Source organism: Petaurus breviceps, unplaced genomic scaffold (genome assembly GCF_028583685.1).
Source record: "Petaurus breviceps papuanus isolate PSGF00001 unplaced genomic scaffold, PetGlider_PUasm1.0 577, whole genome shotgun sequence".
NCBI classification, from domain to species: Eukaryota; Metazoa; Chordata; class Mammalia; order Diprotodontia; family Petauridae; genus Petaurus; species Petaurus breviceps.
Genome location: NW_027186389.1, coordinates 1,199,462 through 1,204,510, shown reverse-complemented (window position 1 = coordinate 1,204,510; position 5,049 = coordinate 1,199,462). Strand labels below are relative to the sequence as shown.

Genomic DNA, 5,049 nt, shown 5'->3' with positions numbered 1-5,049 from the left:
GCCAGACTGTTTTTCCTCACAATTGTTTACTAGAAATTTTTGTGGAACAGTGAGTCATGACCCCAGTGATGACTCCATTAGCTTGATGATGAATCCCATTTCCTCAGTTCTCAGCACAGAAGTTGTGGGTTACAGGTATGTAGATCTTATTATTCAAGAGTATCCAACTCCATGACCCCACTTGGGTTTTCTTGGCAGAGATACCTGAGCAATTTGTTATTTCTTATTCCAGCTCATTTTACAGATGAGGAAACTGAGGCAACAAGGATGAAGTGACTTGCCTAGGGTTACACAGCCAGTAAGTATCTAAGGCCATATTTATACTCAGGTCTTCCTGACTCTAGGTCCAGCATTCTATCCCCTGCACCAGATAGCTGCCCTAGGCTGGAAGTATAGCAAGAGATAGACATTCTCACATGTAGTCAATGAATGGATTTGTTTTGTGCAATTATATTTGTTTGCGGCAAGGACTGTTTTTATGGTTTGGGGGAAGGGGCACTTGAGGGATAGAGGTGCTAGTAATAAACTAGAAAAAAAGAAAGAGAAGAAAAAAAGTCAGTCTGCAAACATTTATTAAGTACTTACTATATGCCAGGCACAGCGAAAAGAGTGTAAATGAATCATTAAAAAGATGGAACATAAGAGAACAGCAGGAAATTCAGGAGGGCAGACAGACATTCCAGCAGGAGGAAGAACTACCACGTTAAATTTGAATCGTCCATGTATTTTAAAAAACTGAGCTGTAGGTTGTATAGATTCCTGGTTGCCGTTGTGATCATCTTTCTCTCTTAATATTCGTGTTGTTGCTGGTTCTCAAGTTGCTAATAAAAAGGAAAAATTTTTAAAAGAATAAATGAAGTGTATCATGTGAATACTTAACAAATTCAGCTAATTCTTACTTGGCTGATTAATGATTTATAACATTCATCTTTGAGCTAAATTGTTTCGTTTTGTTGACTTAGCAGTGTAAATAGCAATTGTTTTCTGTTCTGGCCCAAAACTCTGAGGTTGTTCCCCTCCCAGACTGATATTTTTGTGATGGCAAATTGGGCCATTTTGGTCTCAATTCTTACCTAGCCCGTAGTCATTGAATGGGTGTTGCCTCAGACAAACTGAGATTTGACAAGACCTTAATTTAGAAAAGCCAAGGTCACCCTCATCATCCCAGATGTCACCAGTCATCCTGACTTTTGTCCTGCCAATGACTCTGGAGGAGACTGTGAGGCTGATGGCTTTTTGAAGCTCTGCCTTGCTTAAATCCAATTCACAGGAAAGTCACTACTTCATCTCAAGATGACATTGGTTCTCTTTGGGAATGAAAGATGAACAACAACAAAGTTTTCCCAGTATGCCAAAGTGTATTTTATCATGCTTCTTTCAAAGACTTACCTATAATTGCTGCTTCTGCTGTTTTTTCTTCCCTTTGGAAGGAGAACATAGCACCAGGAAGATAATGCCATGACATGCAAGGGAATTGGATTTAAGTGAGGGAGGCTGTGCAAAGTCACCAATACCAAGAGACTTATTAGAAATGTTGATTCCAGCACTTGTTGCTTTGGAAAGATAAGGGTTGGAGCATTCAGCCCCATTTGAGGTTAACATGGAATCCATTGAAAGGGAAGTCAGTGAAAGGAATTCTGGACTTGGCTTCAGGAGAGAGGTGGTGGCTTCAGGCTTTCCCTCTGATGCTCAATTGGCCCATGCCAGGATATTGGATTTCTTGATAATCCTTTTCCTCATCTGCAGCTCACAAGGATATGGTGAAGACTGAATATCAGAGCATATGTGAAAAGTAGACTGACCACTCCCAAGGCATTATATCACTGTTATAGATGAGTTTTCTATTACTTAAAGAACTATTTCCTTGAATTCCATTGTAGCAGGATCTGTCTTTAAGCCTCCTGCAGAATAGTTACAGGGAAAATGGGAGACGGCAACTAGCACAGTGCCTGGGACATCTCAGGGGCTTGAAATGTTCATTGACTCATGGTTAATCTTACAGATACTGTAGTCATTACAGTGGAAACAGCTCTCTGGGGACATGGTACCCTCTCCCTTTGGCAAATTATTATCCAAATTTAAATGTTTGGAATCCAAGGTAATCTAGTTTTGAGAAACAGTAAAACAGATCTTGGAACCGCTAGGTGGCAGCAGAGTACAGAGTACAGTACAGAGCTCTAGAGCTGGAGTTCAGAAGACTCATCTTCCTGAGTTCAAATCTGATCTCAGATACTTCCTACTTGTGTGACCCTGGGAAAGTCCCTTCACTCTGTTTGCCTGAACTTCCTCATATGTAAAATGAGCTGGAGAAGGAAATGGCAAACCGCTCTAGTATCTCTGCCAACAAAAACCCCAAATGGGGTCACAAAGAATCAGATATGACTGAAAAACAACTTCACAGTGACAAATAGACCTTGGAAAGCCAAAAGAACACTCTCAGTTTCTGACTTTGTAAAGCAGTTTCTATAAGAACTGAAACATTCTAAATCAATTTTTAAAATATTTAAAAAATTGTGAAATAAAATGCATACTTACATTATAACTTGTATTCACCTGTGATTAGAGAATTGTTTTGGGGATTTTAAAGAGTTTTCCAATTTATTGTAATTAAAAGTATATGTGGCATTTTTACAAATGTATGCATCAGAATATGAATTTATCTATTTGAAAAATTTCCATCTATGCAGAGGACCTAAAAATAAGTGAGCCTGATTTCTTTCCCCACCAGAATAATAGGATGGTGGTTCTATAGTACTTTACTGAGTTTAATTAATCTTAATTTCAGGTATTCTAACAACTTTAAAAAACTTTCATGGTGATAAATTAAACAATGCCATCCTTGCAATGCAAAGAATAATGATTAGAAATAAAACAGTCCACAAGAACTGGAATATTTGACTCCAAACATTTCAATAAAAATCCTGAATAGGTTTCCTAGGTGGTACTTGAATGGTGAATTTTGTGACTATTTAAAATGACCTTGGTTTGTGTGTATGATTGTTCATTTGTATATTGGACATCTGGATTGAAATCAAAGGGATGTGGTACATCTTTATGGCAGTGGTTGGAGGTTCCAACTTAGAATGATAAAGGAAAGAAGATGGGACCTTGTAGAAAGATTTTGTGTGATCTTAAGGAGCAAGAAAGATTGATTGGCCATGAGGATCCTACTGGCTCCATCTTTCCTTACTTCCTACTCTTCCTCCCTTTGCCTCACCCTCCCCACCATCCCTGAGTCACATAGAGGGGAAAAGGACCTCTGGGACATGCAGTCTAATCCACAGTGCACTCATCCAGAGATTGCAATCCATCTCCAATCCTGGAGCCCTTGCCTAGCCGAGTACTAGCAGCAGCAGCAGCAGCAAGTAGTAGTAAAAGTAGTATTAGCAATGGTAGTAGTAGTTATGTTGGTGGTAGTAATAGCAGCAGCAGTAGTTTCATCAGCAGGATAGTTCACCTATCGCTAAGAAGGAAATGTTGGAGTAGGGGAACAGCAGTCTCCCATATGACTCAGAACTTTCACAGCCTGACCAGCAGCTTCAATATCCTCCAAATGAAATTTATTCTTAAGGATCAACTGATTTGGAATGTCCTAAAGGAAGGCCAGGTTCCCCAGAATAAGATCACTGTTGTTGGGGTTGGTGCAGTTGGCATGGCGTGTGCCATCAGAATCTTAGCGAAAGATTTGGCTGATGAACTTGCCCTACTTGATGTAATAGGAGACAAACTAAAGGGAGAGATGAGGATCTCCAACATGGCAGCCTTTTCTTCAAAACACCAAAGATTGTTTCTGGCAAAGATTACAGTGTGACTGCAAACTCGGAACTTGTTATCGTTACTGTTGGGACACATCAACAGGAGGGAGAAAGTCATCTTCGTTTGGTCCAGCATAATGTGAATATCTTTAAATTCATCATTTCTAATTTGTTAGATACAGCCTTAATTGCAAGCTGCTTATTGTTTCCAATCCAGTGGATATTTTGACATATGTGGTCTGGAAGCTAAGTGGCTTTCCTAAAAACAGTGTTATTGGAAGTGGTTGCAATCTGGATTCTGCCCGTTTCCATTACCTAATGGGGGAGAGACTTGGTGTCCGTTGTTCAAGTTGTCATGGAAGGGTTCTTGGGGAACATAGAGACTCCAGTGTTCCTGTGTGGTGGGGTGTGAATGTTGTAGGTGTTCTCTGAAGAATCTTCATCCTCCTTTGGGAACTGATGCTGATTCAGAGAACTGGAAAGATGTCCATAAACAGGTGGTTGAAAGTGCTTATGAGGCAATCAAGCCGAAGGACTACACATCCTGGGCCATTGGCTTGTTTGTGACAGATCCGGCAGAAAGCATTATGAAGAATTTTAAGAGAAGGCATCCAATTTCCACTATGATTAAAGGTCTATATGGCATTAATGAGGATGTCTTCCTTAGTGTACCATGTATCTTGGGAAAGAATGTCATTTCAGATGTGGTGAAGGTAAACCTGAATCCAGAGGAGGACAGCCATTTAAAGAAGAATGCAGATTCTCTTTGGGGAATCCAGAAGGAGCTGCCATTTTAAAATCTTTTAATGTGCTGCCATCAAGAGAACATGACAGTGGTTAAGGGGTTATGTATGATGCTCTTTTCAAATAGGTCAAATCCTTCCTCTGATTAGTGATTGAACACCAGAAATGTAAAACCTGTGAACACATTCTAGTCTCTTACTTAAGTTAGAAATGGGGAATAGTACAGTGTAACTATTTGTTAAACCCGGTTATTGTTTGCATATGATGCAGGGTATGACTTGTACAGTCTCAGTAGTTGGTGTCAAGGAAAGCCAGAGCCCCAAAGGTATATAAACTACTTGGAGGTAGGTGCTACAGTTTTCAATAGGTCCAGAGGGCAACACTCCTGGCTACAAAACACCACACTTTATTGATTACCTTTGTGCTCATCTCCATTAGGGCTCTACAGCATAGCCCCATGTATTACATTTCCAGAGGACCTGATTTCGTCTACCTATATATACATACATATATATTTGTAAATTTCCACATTATATAAAAATAACTGTAT

At 39.7% G+C, this 5,049-nt stretch overlaps 1 pseudogene; it reads left to right on the top strand.

Annotated features, from left to right (window-relative positions):
• The first annotated feature begins 3,537 nt into the window (after positions 1-3,537).
• On the top strand, positions 3,538-4,809 carry LOC138173304 (L-lactate dehydrogenase A chain pseudogene; annotated as a pseudogene).
• Positions 4,810-5,049: the final 240 nt, after the last annotated feature.